This window comes from Leuciscus leuciscus (assembly GCF_965113295.1).
Source record: "Leuciscus leuciscus genome assembly, chromosome: 11".
Classification (NCBI taxonomy): domain Eukaryota; kingdom Metazoa; phylum Chordata; class Actinopteri; order Cypriniformes; family Leuciscidae; genus Leuciscus; species Leuciscus leuciscus.
Window position 1 is genome coordinate 7,362,218 of NC_138735.1, and position 25,169 is coordinate 7,387,386.

Below are 25,169 nucleotides of genomic sequence, written 5' to 3' on the forward strand. Positions count from 1 at the left end.
ATAGGGCATTGTCCACACTGCCTGTCAAGAGTGTAGCAACACGTGAGACAGGCTGCACTGTCTGTCTCTCCATCTCTATTACCAGCAGCACTGTGCATTTTTCATTCATGAGGAGAATGGTCTAGCAAGGTAGGAAGACGGATGGTTGTGCAGTAGTGTTGTTTAGATTTTTGAGGGAAGAAATTTTAGTTAGGTGTGAAAGGTATACTGTGTAAGGTTTCTTTTTTTTTTTTTGAACAAAAGTCAATATATCATCAATCCTTCTCCTAAAATGTGTTTTTGTCACCCCAATTCACTATGGTAAGCCTATTAAGTGTTTCCATTTTAGACCTGACGGGATGGATTTCGTGGGAAATTGCGGACATACGTCACTCGCCTGTGCGTCTCTCGTCATATCCGTAAATAGAGAAAAGTTGTTCCTGCTACTCTGAAATGTGTCTGGTGTGGGAGTAGCAGAGATCTCAATGAGCAGAGCAGCGAAATATTCACCCATTAAAAAAAAAAAAAACACAGAACAGAGGACAGTCTACTGGTAAAAAGAGAACGCGACAAGAATCAACATTGGAGTGGCTTTACGGAGATATTGTAAAAGCGATGCGGAATTTTTTATTACTCAACAGGTGAGTAATGTATTTTATTGAGCAGATAAATTGGGCCCTATTTTAATGATCTAAGTGTTTAGATCGTAAAGTGTGTTTTGGGCGTAACATGCAATAAAGCAATCAAAGTCTCATCTCCCATTCCCTTTAAAAGCCAGTTGTGCTCGCGCCATGGCGGATTCGTTATTTACATGGTGGAATTTGCAAGCGGAAATATCGTTAAAGCATCTACGGGACAAGCTGGATTCCACCATATCTTTATGTACACAACAATAATATTTTACATTGTAATCATTTTATTTTTAATATTTGGCATGTTTGTGTGCTGCTGCACACCCCTATGTGTGTAATAATCAGAGTTGTGGACCCGCCTAAAGGCGCATATTACTAATGCACCCTTTAAATAACAAAAAAAAGATTGCGGCATTGACTTTAGACCAAGTTTTTGTTGGTCAATGGTGCAGTCTATTTCAGTTGCCTCAGAATAGCAACGCGCCATCAATGCACCTGAACACACCTCGTTTTCAGACCAGCCCATGAGCGCACAAATAGGCGCAAATGCATTTGCTATTTAAATAACTTTAATTATTAAAATTAAATGAAAATGATAACTGTGTCGGGCTGAAACTAGCAGAAAACACTGGCATTGCATTGTGCCGGGTGTACGATAGGGCCCATTGACATATGTAGTTCTACCAGAAAGACTCGGGAGATAGAATGATGTAACAAAACATTAATTTATTAACAGCCCAGCAAGCCATTATTTATAAAGTTCTTTGTACGTAGTATATAATCCGAGGGTAGCGGATCCTGCCTGCAGACGAAGACAGGGGCACAGCCGACCCCCCGGGAGGTATGGACAGGACCATCCTGGTGGTGGTGGGGAAGGTGAAGGTAATTGTTTGCATCAGCATCTGCGAACCCAAACCGAATTTTTATACAGCAAGTATTAGGACATGATTGGATAGATGTGAAGGTAATAAGGGACGTAGTAATTAAGTCTTCCTGGCAGAACGTATGCTAAAGCTTTCATCTCTCTAACAGAGTTCATTGTAAAGCATTATCTATTGTGAAGGTTTTGTTACGTAACCAACATAACAAAAGTAACCAAAACAATGTTCTTCCGCAAAATGCATGCAGTTGTGTTTTTTTTATGCACTAGAGGGCCAAAAGTCACATAGTGTACCTTTAAATATTTTAAGAATTTAATTTTGCTTGCCGTAAGTACATAAAAAGTAGCCAGTTGCATAAAAAGAACAGGATGCTAATGGTTGCATTATAAATGCATAAGCAGTAAGCAGCAGTCATGGTTTTTCATGGGAAGTGCCTACATATTAGCCTGCGTACTACGTACTGCCTTTCACATATGAGTACTGGCAAAATTACATGTCATGTAATTAACATTCATAAGCCAAGCAGAGGTAGTGTTTCTAAAGGTTTCATATGTTTGGTTTTGAGATGCTTTGGAAACAAACACACAGCATTCCTGGTTTCAAAAACTCAACAGCATGAAACAGACAGAATGCAGTGGTATTGAGAAAGGCAACAGCCAGGCTTGTCACTTTATACATAAAGTAGATTCTCAGTGACAGATATATTTCTCTTCAAGCTTCTTTTTTTCTAAGATGTTTTGGTAGTTTCTCAATGATACAAGAGCGTCCTGTGACATAGTAGAAGATAAATGTTACAGTTCCCCTTCGTCAGTTCACTATGATGTACGAAATAATGGACGAAACTGGGGATCTCGCTTGAGAACCTATCTACTTCGAGTGTAACTAAACGAGCCAATGCACATTGGCATGCGATAATTGCACCAGCTGCTGTGCATCGTGGCGCGAGCATATAATGAGCATATAACGTTGCATCATTGTCTTTGGCTTCGGAGCCAGATGGTGTATGCTGTTCCTGTCTCCTGCAAGATCTACTGTGTGTCTTCAAGTCTCTGCGAGAAGAATCTCTGCCTTTCGGTGTCGGTGTGACGGCACAGACAGTGGTGGTCACGATCTCTCCAGTGTATCCCCGGTTAGAGCAAAACAGCTGTTTTCACAGCTTTGTTGGTTCAGAAGGACGTGACTAAGAGAGTGAGTGCTCACACAGGATTGCACTATCCCCTGTGTTTAGCCGCGGCTATCTCCCTGTGCGCTTCAGCACCACAGAGAGCACTTCTGAAAGAGCTAACACGATCTGACCCTGCATCTTTTTCAAGATGTCATTCAGATCATGTGTTTCTGGATGCGGTCAATGTCTGACTCCGGCTGACGGTCATGATCACTGTATCACGTTCTTGGGCTATAGGCACGCTGAAATAACGTTCATGGATGACTCATGTTTCCATTGCGGGAACATAACCATCGCGGTGTTACGGTCGAGACTCCGATACCTCGAAAGAGGTGGAGCCCCTTTGCTTATTCCCCAATCTAGTGCTCCTTCTGCCCAGCAGAAGAAGCCTACTTCGGTTAATAGCCTTGGTGACCTGAGGATCACAGTGCCACTCCCATCCCCCTCTCTCATCGCCAGCAGGCAGCAATGTGTGGCTCGGGGACGCCACCAGGCCTTCTCACACACCCTCTTCCCCTCCCTGGAACCAGGTAAGTGTTGCATGGTACACTCAGGCTCCGCTTTGGGCCGCCTCAGTGTCTCAGGAGCCGAGTCCCTGTGTTCCACCTCTCGGCCCCACCCTGGGTACGTCTGTGGTAGTACGTCTGCGCCCAGCCCGTCTCGCTGGCTCATCCATACCATCAGACTTGGGTATGCGATTCAGTTTGCCCGGCACCCACCCAAGTATTGCGGGCAGAGATCGATGTACTACTGGCGAAGGACGCGATCGAGCCGGTCACTCCAGCCGATATTAAGATAGGGTTCTACAGCCCCTACTTCATTGTACCCAAGAAAGGCGGCGGCCAATCTTGGACCTGTGAACCTTGAATCGGGCCCTGCACAAGCTCCCTTTCAAGATGGGCCGGACACGTGCATCTATTTCGTCCAGTAGTGTTCCCCAGAAATGGCTAACCCTGTTGAGTTCGTCCGTCACCCCTGCAGCAGTCGGACGTTATGGAGAGTCTGACGTCAGGCCTACACTCGTATGCATTGTGGAACCTGTGCTAGGCTGGGTGTCCATATGTAGCGGTCCCTGCGGCGACCCCATATGTGTATTCCTCCACGATCAGCTCCTCTGCAGATGAGCCCATGTCTTTCCCTTGACAGAACCCGCTCTGTCGTCTCTGCTGGTGTTCTTCCCCCCTAGAACTAGGCTGGAACCACCCCAGAGACTGCCCAACATATGTTGCACTACCCTGCTTGGCCAGTCCATATGTGTAACTGCCACGGTGCCTCCCTCCGGGGAAGGATGTGGTCAGGCCAGGAGGCTCAAGCGGAGTGCTGGAAGGGCCAGCAGCAGTGGCGTGCCGGTAGATATCCCCAGTTCGTCAGTTATCACGTACGTCATAGTGAATAGGGATGTTAACCGATGACCATTTGACCGATGGTTGACCGTATCAACGTTAACCGATCAAAGTTGTCGGTAGTCGGTAAAAAAAAAAAGAAAAAAAAAGTGATCTCTAAATTAGGCTATTATAGACAGTGGACTAAACGCTACCACAGTTAGCCATCTCATTCCAAGATCTTTTTGTGGGATGTGAACAAAATTATACAAAAGAGTTGCTCTGTCCGTTATTAGAAGGCACACAGTGAGTTAGACCTGCCTTGGCCGGTGCGTCTTTTACGCATTCTGAAAGTGCCTGTTTTATCCATTGGTTTTATCGTGTTGCAGTCTATTAAGCAACATTCCGCATAAGATGGGCTTAGATTTGGAAATACATTGCATCTACATTTCAGTGGAAACAGATAAGGTGATGATGATCATCATCTTTCTTTATTATTGTTAGCACTACCTCAAACTAAAGCGGCATCTCTTAAATGAGCCGCGGCAATGTTTCAAATGAGCTTCTAATGCTAGACAAACGCCTTTATTTTCAACGCGATCACCTTGTACCCAAACCATTTCGAAACTAAGGAGCCATTTGTCCTCCGATTACATAGAAGCTCCTCGATGCCGCGTTTGCGGGACTCATGTTTCGCGCTGTAGGGGATTTTAAAAAAGTGACGTGAGTGGAAGGGCGGCGCAGTGTGTGTGTGAGCGGGAGGCAGAGCGGCAGAGAAATGCGACAGAGTTGCGAAATTGAGGGCGCGGCTCGAAATGGCTGTTATTTCAAATAGCATAGCATATTTTAAACTAATCGGTTAACCGGTTTCAACCGGCTAATGAGGCTCGGTGGTCGGTTGAAAAGTTTTAGTTTTCGCTATCCCTAATAGTGAACTGACAAAAGGGGAACATCTTGGTTATATATGGTAACCCTTGTTCCCCGAGGAGGGAACAGAGATGTACGTACCATCGCCACAGTTGCTGAGCTTCCGCTGTACGGCCGAGTCACAAGTCCGGCTCCTCAGCGGAAAAACCGGGATGCAATGCACCTGCTGCTCATTATATGCTCGCGCCACGATGTACAGCAGCTGGTACAATTATCGCATGCCATTGCATTGTGCATTGGCTCGTTTAATTACACTCGAAGTAGATAGGCTCTCGAGCTAGATCCCCAGTTCATCAGTTATGACGTACTATCTGTTCCCTAATCGGGGAACGAGGGTTACCATACGTAACCGAGAGGTTTTTTGTAGTAACTGTAGCCTAAACACTCAAGACACTTAAGAAGTGATTTTCATTTGGTTTGAACCACAGTTCCTGTAGTTTTTACAAATTCTCATTTTTGTAGTTTACACAGAGACAATAACTGTATACTTTTTGAAAACATGCACTTTGAAACACATTTTCAGGCCCCCAAAACAACCCGCTTTTGTGTTGTGTAAATTAGCGGCTGGAACACATAAAAACTTTCCATTTTTTGTTAAAAACGTTCCAGTGATTAGACAAGGATTGACATCAGTGATCATTCTTATTAAATGTATACATTTACATTTGCATGGTTTAAGTTAGCCAGAGAGACTGCATTAAACTTTAAGAGGGCTAATTCAGTTAACTCAGATACATATAGAATTCTTGTTTGAGACTTGAATGCTTATTTTCAGTGCCTACACAGCTGCCAATATAAACATTCACTGAACTGGGACATCCTAACGAACAGCCTTATGCCTGTAATTAGCATTTGATGGGGGAAACATGTCGGATCACGACTTAATTAGTGACCATGGTAAACAAGGCAGACAATGATATGTTTCAGGATTCAACCGCCAATCATTCTGCAATACACATGAGTGGGCGTGGCTTGTTCCCAACACGGCATAGAGTGACAGCTCTAAAACCACCTCTACAATTTCATGCATATGCCATATATGCACTGAAATATTTTTACATAACCAGTTTAATAACCAAAAAATAAATAAATGGTCATTTATGAGTAGGGTTATAGAATATTTAAAACAGAATAGGGTTATAGAATATGCTTTATGGATATATATATATATATATATATATATATATATATATATATATATATATATATATATAATTAAATTATATAATTATGAACCAACTTTCCAAGACAGTTTTTATATTTCTAAATGAAAAAAAGAAAGAAAGAAAGAAAGAAAGAAAGAAAGAAAGAAAGAAAGAAAGAAAGAAAGAAAATGGCTCAGGTCCCTCCTACATTGTAAGTATATGGGAATTATACGTACATATAAGTATACAACTACATGACACAAGTATACTTAAGATTGCTTAGAAAAAGAATACCCTGTCCTCTACAATCCACACAATCTGAGGCATCAAATGCCTGTAACACAAACCGTGTGGGAGTTAATGCACCACATATAATAGGTGTTAGAGGTGTGTTCAGATCACATTTGCTAAGGCAAAGTATAAGTCACGCAGTGAACCTTCAAAACAGCAGTCCAAAAGTCAGCTGTGATTCCTGAGCATGGATCTGCACCATTCTCTAACACGGTTAATATTTAATCGCTGAGAGGTGATAAAGCGGACAGCCATCACTCTATATGTAAATAAGCAACGTTTCATTCCCTACCCGCTCAAGCGTGACCTCAGCAATGAGCCCAGCATGAAACACATCGCAGATATTGCTGGAATGAAGAGGTCAGCGTCATAATTAACCTCGCTCATTTAGGAGACAGCATTCCTCAAACTCATCGTTCCTCTCAACAGACGAGTCCGCTTGCATGAGAGACCATGGAGGACAGACACTGACAGATTCTGTCAATGATGAGCTTAAATCACACTTTAAAACAAAGCACTTGTAATCTTGATGTCTTATTATCCTGAGGTGTGGTGGGAACGCCATCAAATCTGTTAATCACCTCAAACATTTTAACCTCAGTCAGGTGTGCTATTATGTTTTTGAAGCATGTCATAAAACAAGCAAGAAAAGTGAACCAAGCTATAATTATTACAGAGACAATGAAGTGGACTGTTTTGACATAACCCTGATATATATATTTATATATATTAATATATATATTTATTTTTTTAATTGAACAGTTTCTTGAACAGACAAAAAAGATCCTGTTCTTCATGTTTACTCCGTACTTATTATAGTACAATAACTAGATACAAACCCTGAATCTACCCCTAAACCTAACCTTAACCCATGTAGTTACCTTATTTTAACCAGTTCTTTCTTAGGTAAGTGCACTGCAAGTACACGTTAGTGTACATACTGTAAAATAAAGAGCAATAAAAAAGTTTGATAATGTGTTTTTTTTGTTGAGTGTCATATTTGAAACATAAGGCTTTATGGCTCATGTAAGATATAGTGAAAATATGGAGTTCATACTTCAGTTAAAACGCATCAGTTTTATTCAGAGGTCCAAACTGAGCAAAAATATGCAATTTGGTGCGGTTGCTGATATTTTATATGGCAAAAAAAGAAAAAAGAAAAAAAGCATAAAATTCTGACAGCTTGTAATGTAAATCAGTTAGATCTTTATAACAGACTACTTACATAAAATTCATATAAATATAATATTTTTTGTGTCATGTTTAATTCAATGTGTTACTTGCCATTTCTTTGTAGTTGTTTGTTTTACATTTACAGTAAATTTCGTATAAAAAAAAAAATAAAAAAATAAAAAAATTCAGTCTAGTTGGTGTACAACAGGTTGTTCATTTTGGTATACAAAATTTTCATCACTTAGAGACCTTAGAAATTTGCATATAAAATATGACACCCTTGCAACTGGGTTTTGTTGTGCTACACTCTTAAAACTAAAGGTTACAATGGGGTGTTTTCACAGTGATGCCATGAAAGGCATTTTGGTTTTCCAAAGACCATTTCAGTGAACAGTTCTTAAAAACCATGTTGGTTTTTTTTTTTTTTTTTTTTTTTTTTTTTGTGTGTAAAACATTTGAATAACTTAGAGAACATTTTTTCACCATAAAGAATATTTTGTCCAATGAAAAGGACAAACATCCATGGATGTTCAAGGTTCTTCATGACACCATAGAAGCCAATTAAGAACCTTTAATTTGTAAGAGTGTAAAAAACACTCTAAACCCTTCAGCAATCCTGTAAACTGCACATAAACATTAGGAGAGGGAGTTTTTTCAGACGCAACCAATTTTATTTTCTTCGTAAAGTGTACAAATCTAGTCTTGCATCTTAAATGGGGCAGATAGTCAGTTAGTCTGGTTTTGTAGAGCCTGTGGTGGATGTCTGGGCCGCACTCCGCCATCAACTCCAACCAGGGCATGTCTGTTTAACAAACCCGATCTCACAGCAATTCTTAGGAATTTTACGAGGTGGTTAATTCGTACGAATTCATATGACCTTACTCGTCAAATCCGTAAGATTTTTGCTAAATCGTACATATTTTACGAGTTGACTGATTCGTACAAATTCCTACGAATGACCTACCCCTGACCCCGCCCCTAAACCTACCCATCACTGGGGTTTAGATAAGTGTACGAATTCGCACGAATGAGTCGTCAGATAGCGTTGGTTTAATTAAAGGCAGGGCCGAGGTGTTTCTCACAGACACACAGGCGTGTGTAATTATTTCAGCTTGTCAGTCTGTCAGCTGCTGTAAGACATCCACTGCTGCAGGGATGAGCTGGGATACAGGGATGAAAGAACGGAGATCTGGACAGAGGAGAAACTGGAGGTCAGAGGAGAGAGAGTGACGGAGGCAATCGCTCCACTTGTCATAGAGAACCTGATGTGCTGCCCGCCTCTTCATCATGTCTCCTTCCATCAGTGCAGTTTGGTGAACGTCACGAAGACCGCAAATCTATAGAAATAAGAAAGTAGGAAATTTAGGGAGCATTAAGATTGTTTTGCATTGACGTTGTTTCAAATGGCCAAATTTTCATTATTGGACTGTGTAAGCTAAAAAAAATTCTCGTTACTGCACAGTGTTGGAGAAACAATGCTGAAACTGAAGATACAAGCTTGGGAAGGTTTTAAAAAGTTAAATAATTATTCTGTAATCCGACCAGTATTTATCTGCCACAAAACAATGAGGCATTCAATTAGAGAGAAAGCATTTTTACAGAGAAATGAGTAAACACAACTTACAATACAAAAACAACATAATTCATATCAATTCTGAAAATATATAAATGAAACATACTGTTACATGGCAAAACAATCAAATCTTACTCAGTGTTTGCGTGGTTCAGTACAAATATCTAAACATGAGAAGCAAAATGACTTAAGAAATTAAGTTTTGTTTTCTGAAAAATGTCTCAAAATCAAGAAAAAAATATCTGGCAATAAGGTAAGAAATATAATCTTGTTTTCCCAGTGAATTTAGTTTATTTTCCTATCCCCATTGGCAATTTTGTTTGTTTGTTTGTTTGTTTTAAGCAAAAACTTGCAGAATTTGTATAGACTTTTCAGAAAACAACTCTTAATATCTTCTGCATTTTGCTTCTTAAATATTTCGTGATTTAAGAATGTTTAGATATTTTTTCTGGAAAACAAGACAAAAATACTACGAAAAAATAAAATAAAATAATTATATATAATTATTTATTTATTTTTTATAAAAAAAAAATTGCAGTGTAGAATACTTAATATTTAGCTAGAATTATAAATATGCAAATGTCATGCAAAGGCTCAAGTCAGTCAGAGAATCACTTTTTGAATTTATTTGAACTGTCAAAATGAACCAATTCCCTGAACTGAATCATACTTGAGGAAGAGAGTATGTTTGATCATTTCCCGTACAATGAAAATTGTGATAAAATGTGACAAACAGCTTTTATATAATGTTTTGTTACTGCTTATCATTGGGAAAATAGTTTGTTATTGATATTTCTTAATGAAAACCACGTTGTTTCCACATCTTCCTAAATTTTGGAGAGTCTTCTCTCTATTACTTGTTTTCGTGATTGAAGACCCAGGATGTTTCTAAACATAGCTTGTTCTGGTTCAATAGCACGTTCAGTCCTGGAGCCTCGTGATATTTTGTTCCACCATGTGCAATTAGTATGTCAAATCAAACACCATAAAAGCAAAGAGCAAAACAAATGTAGCTTCTATTTTGGACCCTAAAGCACGCTTTTGTGGAGACATGCACACGCTCATGCAGACGAGGCCTTTCCTCTCTCACAACGGTATGGAAATTACCGAGAGTACATAACAAAGTTTAAACCCTGACCTCAAGACTGTCGCAGGATACATTTTCCCAGTCGAGCCTGTTTCACCCTTGTGACCTTCCACACCAGGACATGCGGATATCAATCAGTCAAAGCCCGTCCCTCCCTCTGACCTCTGGGGCTTCACACACACACACACACACACACACACACACACACACACACACACACTATTCACGCAAACACATATACCAGTCATTTATGACTTATGAGACCTATAATAACCATTGACTGATTAAGGAATCAATGAATGATCGTTAAACACTTGTGTGGGGTTTGTTAGGTGAGGTTTTGCTGAAAACCATTTCTGGTCTGAGTAAAAAATCCCAGCGATCGTACACATATCTTTAGAGAGAAAAATAACGTCTCAAACGTAGTCATACATCACATTATGAATTAAAATATTACTTTTTAAATTCTCAAAAAAAAAAAAAAAAAAACTAAAGATTGAACATGAATCTACATTCATTTTATAAATTATAGGACTTTTAATGTATGTCAACATCTTCTAATTCCTAATGTTATATAATGTTGCATCTTCTCATCTTCTTTAATTTTTATTTATTTTGTCACATTCTGTATATTTTATTCTTCATTTTATGTCTCATATGTATTTTATTTCACAATTTCATGTACAGTATTTTCTCAGTTGTAGGTCATTTTGCATAAATTAATGAAAAAATAAATAAATAAAATTAACTCCCTGTGGAATTTTAGGCGAAACACTTGAGGCAATGATACTTTAAAATATGAAGCATAATAAAACATAACTCTGTGTATATATATATATATTATTGTCAATCTGAGGAGATATGGAGTTATTTGAGATATTTTATATATAGTATAAGTATAAGTAATAAGTATCTAATTGAATTGATGAAGATCTCTTGCAATGAATGTAAATAATCTCTTTGAGTAAAACTTCTGGATATGATTTTCTGGAATACTAAAAGTGCCCCTGCAGCTGGAGTCTTTGTTTAGGGTTCACTACGGGACATGTAGGAATTTGCTCCAGTTAGAGCAGGGCTAATGAGTGACAAACGGCTTAATTACGGGTCACTTCCTCTGAGGTCATCTATCTGGGACTCATCCTCCAGTCTAATCAATCTAGTGCAGGTGAAGGCCTTGAGTTTCTGTGTATGGTGTCAATACGAGCACTGACACTGAAACGAGTTATGCCGAATAAGGCATTGATATGTGCTTTAATAAACAGCCAATATCCTAGTTATAAGCACGCTAATAGCCAACTAGTTAATAGTGAGAACTGGACCCTAAAGTGTTACCGTATATGTAATACTGTTAACAGAATGATATTTTTCACATTTACATGAATAAACATTTGGCGGGAAATCACTCAATTGTCATGAAAATGTCACAATGGAAAACAAATTCACTTGTATTTTAAAGTGATTCTTTCCAAGTTTTATGAGATTGTGTCATTAAATTGCATATATTTGGACAGATCCATTAGTCATACATGACTTTGCTTTCTTCATTTCTGTTAAGAGAGTGTCCGAACTCAATGAAACTACAGTAGCGGGTTGTGAGAAAGAGAGTATAGAGAGTATAGAGAGTTGGGAAGAGAGAGAGCAAGGGAACACGTGGATAGAGTACAAAACGTTTAGCTGTGGAAGGTTTTTGCCGAGGCGGGGCAGGAGATGCTCAGATGTCTGGGGCTGGGGGCTTCACGCTGTGCAGGAGGCCTTCCGAACTTGTCATCACATCAGGAGGTGTCTGTAGGAGGACACACACACACACACACACACGCACTCTACCCGCTCACTACTGCTTCCCTGGCAGATCACAGCCGAGGTGAGTTAACCTCAGCACTACATGTGCACACAACCTTAGAAATTAAAAGATCTCTTTAATATCACAACTCTAGACAGCAATGAGTTTAACTGGAGAGTAAATATAGATTTACATGCTTTACATAGAGAGTCTCATGCTTCTCACAACAGACTCAAATAATCCCACATGTGTCTCCTCTAGAGTTTCAGATCTCAGATTTGTCTCAAATTGTGCTCAGATTGTCAGAAGGTATGAAAAATAACTGAAATACCAAATTTGAGAACATAAATTTTCTCCTGTAGCAATAGTAAGAGAAAATCATATTCTATATCCCTTAATCCTACCCGATACCTAAATGTAACTAATTTACTAACTATCAATAAGCAGCAATTCTGAGTTTATTGAGGTAAAAGTCGTATTTAATAGTGTTTTTTTTTTTTTTTATCATATGAAATTTATCAATATGGAGAAAAAAAAAATGAAAGTACACTTCTGAACACATTACGATAATGAGAATTTGATGAGGCGGAAATATGCTCAATTGTCATGTAAATGTCACAATGCTCTAAAAAACTCCTAATGGTCCTAAAAAGTCAGATATAGCTAGTTTTTAACCCCTCCAGCACAAGTGCCTTTCTTCAAAAAGCATTCTCAATTTTCCCTTATTCTGATTTCCAAGCTCTTGCAGCTCATGTCTCTCTGAGTCTGAGTACATCGGCTGGCTTGAAGAAACAGAATGAGTAGATAAGGAGTAAAATCAAGGGGTGAGAGGCCAAGACAACTGCTCACAATCAGTTGTGTTTAAGCAGCCGCCCTCTTGGATTCAGCCTATAGGCCGTCCTGGGACCGCTCGCATGACTGACAGGTGGAATGTGCCGTTTGCTGGCCGTATGGGTGGAAGGAAAGAAAGGGAGGTGAAGGAAGACCAAAGGACACCAATTAGCATGTTGGGGGAAGCGTCTTGACTGATATTTGCTACAGCTGGAGGGTTGCAGAGTTCACATATCTCTCAAGTTATGTCAGGATATAAACAAATATCTGCTAAGCAACAAATGTATACACACACTGCTGTTCAAAAGTTTGGGGTTTATAAGGTTTTTATGTTTTTAAACAGTTTTAAAATAACTGTTTTCTATTTTAATATATTTTAAACTTGTATTTATTCTGACCAAATAAATTGACTCTGACTCTGAATTTTCAGCATCATTATTCCAGTCTTTAGTGTCACATGATCCTAAATGATTTGCTGCTCAGGAAACATTGTAATTGTTGTTGTTGTTATTATTATTATTAATGTTGAAAACAGCTGTGCTACTTAACATTTATGTGTAAACCGCAGTTTTTTTTTTTATGATTCTTTGATTATTAGAAAGTTCAAAAGAACAGATGTTTTTTTCATTATAACATTAATGAAGAAAACAAACTTTTTCCTGCTTGAATGTTTAAAAAATATTTTTCACATATTTGACATTGTTGCAATTCCTCTCTTCCCAGTGTGCCAGAAACTCTCTGTTTAGTTCCTGTCTCTATGAAACCCCTCCTTCTGAAAAACAGTGTGCTCTGATTGGTCCGATGGACCAGTGTGTTGTGATTGGTCAACCGGAAATGTCACGCCCCATACCATAACTGCAAGTTTCAACACACTACTAACTAAGTCAAGCCGGCCGTTGTCCCTTTTTTTTGCATATGCTTTGGGCGGGGATTTTTTAAATGAGGAATATTGTGACGTGTTTGTTCTCAGAAGAAAACTCACGACTACAATGTGAGAGTTCAGAAACAGTGATATAGAGAATAACTTCTGCTGGAGGGACTCTATGCTTTGAAACTTTGCAGAACTTTTTCATGCTTAAACAGCATCATTATACAATAAAAGAAAGTTTTAAATGTAAAAAAGCATAATCCCTTTTAAAAGTAAATTTAATGCATTGAATTGATCAAAAGTGAGAGTAAAGACTTAAAGGTGAGTTTTTTCTCTGAGTTTTTGCAGAACTATGCCCCCTATGGCGACAAGCGAAACTGCAACCAGACATAGCTAGGTGAGCATGAACACGCATGACGTCACGCCCAGTCTCAAATTCCATCCCCAATCCCTCTTATTTATTTTACTGTACAGGATTATAGAGGCAATCGCAGTGATCAGAGAAGGGCTCATTCAGCCCATCAGGCAATTGTTTAAGCATGTATGGGTAGAACAACGGGTATTTTTAACATGAAATGTTGCGCATTGCACCTTTAAGAAAAAAAATAAGAAAAAAACATATTACCCCCTAACATTTGAATGGTAGTGTATAAGTGTCTCGCAAAATAAACTGCAAAAAAAGTGATCACATAAATTGACAAAGTAACGTTGTATTGAAATTATTTTATAATGTAAGAATAAAGAGAGCACGGAGTGATACGAGAGACATGAAACTAGCACAGCTGTGTGGGATATTGGCGATTAAACAGAAATTTTTGACTGCAAAATATAATTGACCAATCAGATTTAAGAATTCCACCTTAATAATCTTGAATATTCACCTTATATAGCAATGCGGAAGTAAGCTATATGTTGTGATTGTGTGGGACTTCCGATTCATCAGCCGCAATAGTAAATAACGGGAAGAACTACATATATCAAGCAGCACAACAGACAGTTTTTGTACAGCTAAAATAAATTTGAAGCAGATAAGACCGGAAGCCTCAAAACAATCCAGTAATAATGTTAAGAATAAGCTGAATAGAAAACATACAGGTGATAAGATTAAGACAGTTAAGAGAGTTAAAACTTAGGCTACGTTCACACTGCAGGGCTTAATGCTCAATTCCGATTTTTTGAAAAAATTCGATTTTTTGAAAAAATTCGATTTTTTTGCAAGGCCGTTCACATTTCCAATTAAATGCGACCTTTTGTGATCTCCTGTGTGAACGTGAAATGACCCAGAAGTGACCCGCATGCGCAGAAGAGTACTCAACGGTCAACGACGTCACTTGTTGTTTGCGGAAGTAGCTAAACTTTAACTGTGATTCTCTCACACACACACACACACACACACAAGAGCGCGCGCAGCGACCGTTACACAAGAGCCAGACAGCAGCCGCTGACCTATCTAATATCAGATCCAGCACAAATAAGTTAACATAACGTATATATAATGGCCGTGGGCTTTTTTTAATTTATTTTTTTTATTAACGGGCTCGTCGAGGTCGACCCGTTCGGCAGATTTACCTCAGCTCGACGAATATGCAGTCCGTTTTCAAACCGACGACTACTTCAACGCAGGATTATGACGTTTTTCGCGTATCAATGACGTGCGGGTCGGATAAATGCGACCTGGCCGTTCAGACTGAAGTCGCATTTGAAAAGATCGGATATGTATCGGATTTGGGACCACATACCCAAGTGGCCTGGGTCGCATTTGAAAAGATCGGATCTGTGTCGTTCAGACTGTCATGAAAAGATCAGATACAGGTCGCATAGGGGCAAAAAAATCGGAATTGGGTCGTTTCAGCCTGCAGTGTGAACGTAGCCTTAGTTTCTAAATGTGTTGTGTTGTTTGGTAGCTCCACCCACACTGGCATTTGATTGGTGAAATATCTGACTCCACATTAAATATATTCTGGTAGTTGTCCATGTGTTATATTTGACTTCTAAAAATAGTTTTGTGCCTAGCTAGGACACATTAAACTGCAAATCACAGAATGAGAGGTATTTAGCTGATAAGCTAAATATGTTAGCATTGTGCGCTACACTTCTTCCTCTGTGTCTCGTTCACATTCGTTGAGGAACTCTATCTCAGTCACGGCGACTTAATCAGCAAATGGAGGCCGACCCTCCTCACACCTCCTCTTCTCTGGGCCCTTTGAATGGAAATGGTGCGTAAACAAATTCAATCTAACCTGCATTGTGCACAACTCAGGGGGAGTCAAAGCCCAGCACTGCAAATCGCATGGCAATATTGGTTTTAGGTGCAAAAGATGCTGCACAAGCCTGCTTTTGGTGGTAATCCAGGTTTATTTGTGTTTAGAGTGGATTACAGTCATTCTTAGGGAGACTGACTGACTGGAGCCGTTAGGTGTAAACCATCCAGACCACCAGGACTGAGTCAAGACAGAAGTGCTGATCTTACAGCTGATGACTCAGAGGCTTGAAATATGATAATAAAGCACTTGTAATTGTTGATATGCCTGAGAACCTTTAAAGGAGTCATTCACCCAAGTCAAAATTATAACATTATTTTCTCACCCTCATGTCACTCAAAACTAGCAATTGTAAATGTAAGGAATTTAACTGCAGTATAATTCTAGTTCCTTTTTTTTTTGGGAAACTTTCCTGACTAGCGATTAGCAAGAGCCAATGAAATTATCAGACAGCAAAAGAATGCAATATGAGAGCAAGGAATTGGGAGCTAGAAAAATAGTGTTCTCCATTCCTCCCAATTGTGACCACAAAACCAGTCACATGGATCAATTTTTGGAAATTGAGATTTATACATCACACGAAAGCTGAATAAATAAGCTTTCAATTGATGTATGGTTTGTTAGGATAGGACAACATTTGGCCGAGATACAACTATTGTAAGAACGTGCAAACACACACAATCGTATTTACACAAACGTGCAATAATTAAATGTTAATACAAATATGCTTTATGTATTTAATCTTACTTTATTAAACAATATCTTTGCTTCTGACATTCGATGATCCAATTCAACCATACAGATAATTTTTGTTTCATATCTTTGTTTCGACAGAAAATGAGATGCATGCCAATTGTCATGATAACAGCACTAAATCTTATATTGCATATTTTACTACCATGTCCATCTACATCAGAAGAAGAATATGAATAATAAAATAAAAAAAAATCCTGCATTTCTTTGTACAATAGATAGATAATTTCTGATGGACAAAAACAAGATTTTTCTTCTCACTAAATATCCTGTAGATCTTGTTTGACTCATTCTGTCTGTCATATTACGGAAGGAAAGCAATGAATGTCATTTCATGTTCACTTCAAGATTTTTAGACTAGGAGATAGCGACTAGTGACAGTCATAATTTTAACATGACAAAAAAGTACCATACTGTATGATAAGTGTCAGTTTCAGCTGTGTGTAGACATATTTGGTATTATTGGAATTTACTATTGCAGTTGAGATTCAGAAGATTATTTCGTCTGGCTTGTGCCAGAATGTCTGCAGTGAGTAATAGCTGCAGTTAGGCGTGTGGTCATCAGCGTCTGCGTCTATTGTGCATATCATGCAGTCGTCTGCAGGCAGGGAGGGTGTGGAGTGGGAATGAACACACACTGCTCCAACATCTTCTGTCCTTCACACTCGTTGCCAAGACTCACCGTCTCTCTGGACACGGCCCAACAGGGTGTGGTGGACTGTCTGCGCGGGACCACTGGGAGAATCCTGGGCCCGGGCCAAACCACAGATATGAGCAACAACAGAGATTTAATTTTACCGTCTTGTCAATGTGACAAAAGGCCAGACAGTTGTTTTGATAAGTTTTCTTTTTTTTTTCACTATGAAATTCATAGTGGTGTTTGAATAATACTGCCCTTGCTGCTTTTGTCAAAGTCACTGTTTTTGTTAGTATTTCTTCACTGCCTCATCACATAATCCTGGAAACCACTGACAGTTCATATAGTAATGTAATCCAAATAACAGCAATAAAAATAAGCTCGGAGCCCTCCCTCCGGACAGCACGCCAAATACGCATTAAACTTTACCCTTCAAATTATATGTAAGTGTGAACTCGTGAAACCTTTAAAAAACAAAATCTAAAAAAAAAAAAACACTTGTTGCTACTTGTTAAATATATTAATATCAAAGCTTATTACTTTTGTCTGCATCTGACAAAGACGCCTGACAAACTTTGTTGTTGTGATTACACCAATACAGGGAGCTTTTCCCTCACCACTAACATGCTGGTTTAGCAAGGTTCCGTGAAAAGGTTTCAGATTTTATTTTCCTTTTACGCCCTGAAGAAGATATCACGGGTTCATCAAGTTCGTTGAAATTATCCATCCTCGATCACTTTTAGTCAGCTTTGACGAAACTCCTCTCAACTGGCGCGTCTTTTCGAAGTGACTGACAGTGACTAACAGCCTTGTCACCTGACCTGAATACTGCGCGCTGATTCGCTAAAATGGACTTTTCAGGTTGTGTTCACAAACAACAAGCTTGTCGGTTTCTGCTGTAAAACATGAACTCGCGATGCCTTGACGGTGGACAATACCAGCTTTTGTGACAAAGCGTGTTTAGGGTTCAATCAATCTTGTCAGGCATCTATTTCAGCTGAGAAAAGTTACGTGAGGATGTGGAGTGTGTCAAAATAAAGATACCGTATATCGATATTTTATGTGTGGCATCGATGCATCGTATCGTTAGACGTTTGATCGATGCATCAATCCATATCAACCACTCAGCAACATGTTACGAACCTCTCAGAACCCCTTACCAATCAAATAGCAGCACCCTAGCAAACACCTAGCGTAACCCTTCGGTCCTACTTGAACCGCTCCGAGCGGGATTCGAACCAGCCACCTGGGAGGATAAATCTATGGGATTTTTTTTCAGATCTTTCAATCTAATGGACAAAATAAGCGCACGCAATTTAAATATCGACGTGCCTGGAGACGACGGAAAATCATAAGGTGAGCATCAGCTTTCGTTTCTGCTCTGACAGTCGCAAGACCGAACGCTGTGTTAGAAATCAGGAACGGTGAGGGAACATTGCTCTCAATACGATTTTGGGGATTTCAAATCAAACTTGGGTCTCCATCCAACAAAGTTTAAATCACGTCTGACTAGCCATTATGTTTACGCATAAGGTCAGTAGGTGGAGAGTAGACGATCTTTATGGCTGTTTGAACGCATTCGACCACATGAACACAACGAAATAAAAAAATATCTTCTTTATTTTAGCTTAAAATATCGTGTACCGTGAGTTCTGAATCGCGATTTGTATCGAATCGTGACGTGAGTATATCGTTACACCCCTACAGTTCACGCATTAACTCGATTACATGTGAAACATCTGTTAACAGCCAAGAAGTTGTTTCTCCAAGCCATTACAAGCTGGCTCTGTTTATAACTTCCTGACTATCAAAGTTTCTATTCACAGTAGATCTCAGACCTGTAACCTTTTGAAAAAAACATTACAAAGAAGCCTACGAATAGAAATGGCCTTATCGTATTTCAATGTTTTTGATTGCCTCTGTATAAGCCCGGGAATACAATTAAGGCAGACTTACTGTCTATGTAAGCTGTCTTCATAAAGGCATGTAAGACGAGCTGAAACAGTAAAGCCCTTTGGCGGTGTAATTACAGGTGGAGGCTGCATTTAAATACAGTCGGCGCATGCCTCGCAGCAAATAACATGGCTCTATCCTAATTAGACCAAAAGTCTTGTTATGTGTGTGTTTTGATTTTTTTTCGCCCTCTTCCTCCAGGGTGCCACTTTTTAGGCACCAAATATTGCGAGAGAAACATACATTTCCTGGGTTGACGCCACCCCACGCACCTCAAAAAAAAAAAAAAAAAAAAAAAATCCAACTCCAAATCCCCTTATTATGGATCAGGATCCTTAAAAATCAACAAGAAGGGCTTTTTGCAGAAAACAGACGTAACATCGCCTAACAACGGCAGAATGTCACACTGCAGATCTAGGGCCTTGCCGCCACCAGCTGTCAAAAGTCGCATCAAACTCGCGTCGGCCAATTAAGAGAAATTGACATGTAGATTGCCACGCTGTCAGAGCTGGCTGCTCTCACGCTAAGCTAACAAATCACACTGACATTTGTACATGTTTGTATTATTTAGAAGATGTTCATCAAGGCTTTTTTCTTGTCTTTTTTCAAAACCTGCTATAAATATTCAATGTGACAACAATCCGGCGCTCTCAAACGTATGTGAGAGCAAACCTTGACTTGATGTGACATACAGAGATAAAGCTCCGAATTCAATCCGGTTGTAAAAATCTGTTTGATAGCCGTGAAGAGAGGCTAGAATATTAATTGTGACAGAGAACAAATGAATGCACATATGGGTTATTAATAGACTAAAATACTTATCTGCATAATGCTGAGTCCTGTCGGGTTCACTGACGCTTTTAAATAGTCTCTAAATGAATAAATAATAAATAAATATAACGATAGCTATATTGGCGTCCACACCAACGCGCTCTGCAGTTTTAGCATCTGCCACTTTAAATGCTCGAGCTGGATTCTGATTGGCTGTCAATGTTTTTGTCGTTCATCAACTGGAAAAAAAGAAAGTTATTCCAACCATATTATATGCTATTCTTTTATATTTAGAACGATTTTTAGAAGTATATATTTATCATTATATTTATTGTTCTTGGTGTGAACGGTTTCATTGTTTTCATATTTTTACCTCTCTGTTTTGCCATTTCCGCAAGACTTACAATAATCCAATATCTGAAAGACAGAGCCATTTTAAATTCCATGACACTCTTGATTTTTTAAGCAAAATATCAGCCACTGCATCATTTAGCTTCACGTAAAAGATTTAGCAGATCAGATAATCTTCCTGATTATTTAATGAAGTCTTGCATTAGAGGCTTGCATTATAACTGTTTACATCAATTATTTATTCTTGAAGATGCATTATAGGGAACTGCATTTCATTTTAGAAACCATTAGTTATTTATTAGTTAGTTATATACATTAACTATGTAGAACAGCAAATTCATCAAAATGGCAATTACATTATGTATCTTCACAATTCTGCAGATATAATACACGGGCATGAATACAGATTTACGTTCTTGAGAAAAAGTGGTATTTTTTATTTTTGTAATGTTAGTACTTCAACCGCAACTTATCTTATTTCAGTTTTTTATTTCAGATTTTTGTAAAAGTTTTTTTTTTTTTCATTACATTTTTTTATATTACTTTATTTCAGCTTTATTTTGAGTTAACAAAAGAGATTTTTTTTTTTTTATATATATATAGTTTTAGTGTTAGTAAACTAAGACAACATGACCGCTGTGTTACCAGGATGTTGCTAAGTTGATTACAAGACCAATTCATCAGAGTCGGTTCCTCCTTCACTGTCAGTCTATGAAATTCAGTTTTATCACTTCTTAATTTATTTATTTTTTAAATCACACCTAGATTCTATTTTTGCCTCTCAAAAATTATGTCTAACACTCAACTTTAATTCCTCATGGTCTTGTCCTTGTTGAATAAAATATGTATATATTTATATTTTACAGTATATTTACGATCAAGCTCAACTTCATGTAGGATTGATTTTTGACAACATTCACCTTAAGCAATTCTGACAAACCCATAATTCCATACATTATTAATTGTTTTTAAAATAAACAAACGCAGTGATATACTGTTATTGACTTTCTGGATAACTGGGGCAACCGCGGAGGCATCTGTGTTCAGTCAGAGTTGGAGGTTTTACCTTGGTTTACAAAGTAGCTGAGAAGCAAAATCTGGAAATTCTAGCTGTGGTCAGTGTTTTTGTGAGCTTGACTTTTCTGGCTGCTGCAGTGTAGTACACTATTTTAAGACAGTCTGCTTGGCAAGATGCACTCTTCAATAATGCATTACCTGCCTTATACCTTAGGGATGTGTGTGCGTGTGCGTGTGTGTGTGTGTGTGTGTGTGTGTGTGTGTGTGCGTGTGTGTGTGTGTGTGTGCGTGTGTGTGTGTGTGTGTGTGTGTATAGGTGAAAGGGGTCTATTGATTAGTGTGCTGAAATTCAGTTAGTCATCAGTTCACTAAATCTGGACACCACAACAATACACACTCCAATAAGAAAGAGAAACCATAAGTCTCTCTCAAGTCTCTATTGTTTCTCCTAGGCAGCAATAAAAATAATTGGATACCAATTGGGACATTTACTGAAAAATCTCATATTATCTCCTGAGAAAACGATATAATTATTATTATTATTATTTTATATTTTTTTTTACACTTTAGACATTCTATTAACTAAATGTCAACTAACTCTTATAAATTTGCAACTACATTTCAGCTGATGAATTATTAATAGACTATTGGATTAGGATTTGTAGAATAAGTTGACATGTACTTGCAAAGTCACTTATAATCAGTAAAATGTCTGTTGGGAGCTTCAAAATAAAGTGTTAGCAGATATTAGCAGGATATTAAGAATGATAAGAATACTCTAATGACTGCAAGTGGACATTTAGTTGCCATGTTAGAAGAATATGTCGATGGTCAACCATAGACAAAGTATTACCCATGTTTCCACTTGACACAGTGAAGACTTGTTTAAACTGACCACTACATGAGAACCAGACTCTGACAGGCTCATGATCAGTCTTTCACAACAACAACAGGAGAACATCTCATTTGACACTTAAAGGGTTAGTTCACCCAAAAATGAAAATTATGTCAGTAATTACTCACCCTCATGTTGTTCCATCCCCGTAAGACTTTCGTTCATCTTCGGAACACAAATTAAGATATTTTTGATGAAATCTGGGAGCTGGATCACTTCTTCATAGGCTGCTAGGCATTTTCATTCTGCCGGCCCAGAAAAGTTAGTAAAGACATTGTTAAAATAGTCCAAGTGACTACAGTGGCTCAACCTTAAGTTTATCAAGCGACGAGAATAGTTTTTGTGCTCAAAAAAATTTAAATAAAAAATAACGACTTTATTCAACTATTCATTTTCTTCTATGTGGGCCTCTGACGTGAGTTCACGAGAGCACGACGACGCATGCACGACGCATCCCATCATTTGATGGGAAAGTGTGAAATGTAAGCCATTTTGCAGCATTGGTAAGGCACGTTTATGTTTTCTCGTTGGTTTCTCACGGACATCCAGGGAATGCACACTTTAGAACCATTTTAAACACTACGTGCTTACTACACATGCTTCCCTGTGCTCTCGTGAACTCACGTGGGCACACAGAAGAAAATGAAGAGTTGAATAAAGTCGTTATTTTTGTTTGTTTTTCTGCGCACAAGTATTCTCGTTGCTTGATCAGTTGAGCCACTGTAGTCACTTGGACTATTTTAACAATATTTTTACTAACTTTTCTGGACCGGCAGAATGAGATTGCCTAGACGCCTATAAAGGAGTGAGCCAGCTCTCAGAGTTCATCAAAAATATCTTAATTTGTGTTCCGAAGATGAACGAAAGTCTTACGGGGATGGAACAACATGAGGGTGAGTAATTACTGACAGAATGTTTGGGTGAACAAACCCTTTAATACTGCACATCTCATGGCGACCATTAAGGTGCGGCTGTGGTCGTAACCCCTGTGTACCACACACACACACACACACACACACACACACACACACACACACACACACACACACACACACACACACACACACACACACACACACACACACACACACACACCCCTGAAAAGACAACTTAATGTTCTGTTAAGCTCACCACAATGGGTCTCAAACCAGATGGCAAATTAGTGGCAATTGTTCAAAAACAACACAGTCAATTCAAACAACATCTTTTCCATTCTGCTTCCAGCTGTTGAGCTGCTCCTCTCACTGCAGGAATAACTTCACCTCAGAGGTTTCACCATAGTTGTTTAAACGGGAGCGTTTAGTCATTGTCTGTTAGCTTTGAGGTCTAGTGCACTGCTAAAATTTGACAAAAAAAAATATACTTTGCAGATAGAAAATTTACAGCCTTTCTATTCCAGGAAAATGGACCAAATTATTGAAAATTAACATATATTACTTTGTTCAATAAAATTCTCTCTAAAATAAGAATGTAATAATAATAATAATTCGTTACATTTATATAGCGCTTTTTCTGAGACCTCAAAGCGCTTTACATAGATGGGGAAATCTCCTCAACCACCACCAATGTGCAGCATCCACTTGGATGATGCGACGGCAGCCATATTGCGCCAGATCGCCCACCACACACCAGCTTACTGGTGGAGAGGAGACAGTGATGAAGCCAATCAGTATATGGGGATAATCAGGAGGCCATGATGTACAGAGGCCAAGGGGCAAATTTGGCCAGGATGCCGGGGTTACACCCCTACTCTTTTTCGAAGGAGAGTCAGGACCTCGGTTTAACGTCTCATCCGAAGGACGGATGTACATGAAATGTACATTTCTCTCTTGTCTCCAGCTACTAAATAAGTAGTTAACTGGTTTTGTCGGCTACACTGAAAGTCAACATTTCCAAGTTCCTGCTAGAAAAAGTACAATAAAGTGCCACTATATTGAACTTCAAACTTGGAATTCCAACAAAATCGAATGCAAACATGGCACTAGAGCGATGTACAGGTTTGCTGGTCTGAAAAGTGCCCAAAACACCTCTAAAAACACCTACTTTCACATGATAATAACAAAAATACAGCAAAATATCTTCTCTGTTGATAATCATGCACCTGAGAAACAATAGCTAGCATTCCATTGCATTGTTTATCCTCTGCGAAGTGTTCTTTGTTCACAATTAAACCTTTGCAAAGTTAGCGTTAGCAGTACTGTTTTGTTTAGGCCTATGTGTCCTTCGATGTGCAGATCTAGATTCTGAGCCAGATTGTAAATAACAAATGAAAAAGTGTCATCTGGCCACATGTGGAGTGTGCTGTTGTCTTACGGCCACAGATTCTGATGAGGTACTTCATTTGTGCTTAAATTTAGCGCTAACAGGATCTATCAAGCCACATAATGGCAGCCTCCACAGCCTTAACAAACCAGAACTTATTTTAGCTTCTCCACTAAGAGGCTTTGGGAACGTGGGTCTGAGTGAAACACACTGGTACTTACCATCACCACAATTTATTACTATTAAAACTTAAATCAAAATGTTAACTTTATTGCCAAGAAAAACAACAACATAAAGAGTTTATCTACTGCAGCATTATAGCTCTCATTTTCAGAGTATGCAATTACTTTTTATTTTATTTGGCCTTCCAGTTAGCAAGCCAGACACACTGTAAAGCAAATATATATATATATATATATATATATATATATATATATATATATATATATATATATATATATATATATATATATATATATATATAATTAATGCAGTTTCATTCGAGTTTGGATAGGGAATCGGAATCATACTGAGGTTTGAGATGATAGCAGAGTGATTTTGAAATATAAAAACCCAACATATGCTGGGACGGACCAAAATCACACCGCCATGACC

At 38.6% G+C, this 25,169-nt stretch overlaps 1 long non-coding RNA gene across 1 annotated transcript in view; it reads right to left on the minus strand.

Moving 5' to 3' along the window:
• Positions 1-7,133: 7,133 nt before the first annotated feature.
• Positions 7,134-25,169, minus strand: part of LOC309509611 — a 65,870-nt gene continuing 47,834 nt past the window's right edge. Inside the window, exon 3 of the long non-coding RNA XR_014209931.1 lies at positions 7,134-8,852. This is a non-coding gene — a long non-coding RNA (uncharacterized lncRNA). The remainder of the gene's footprint in view (positions 8,853-25,169) is intronic.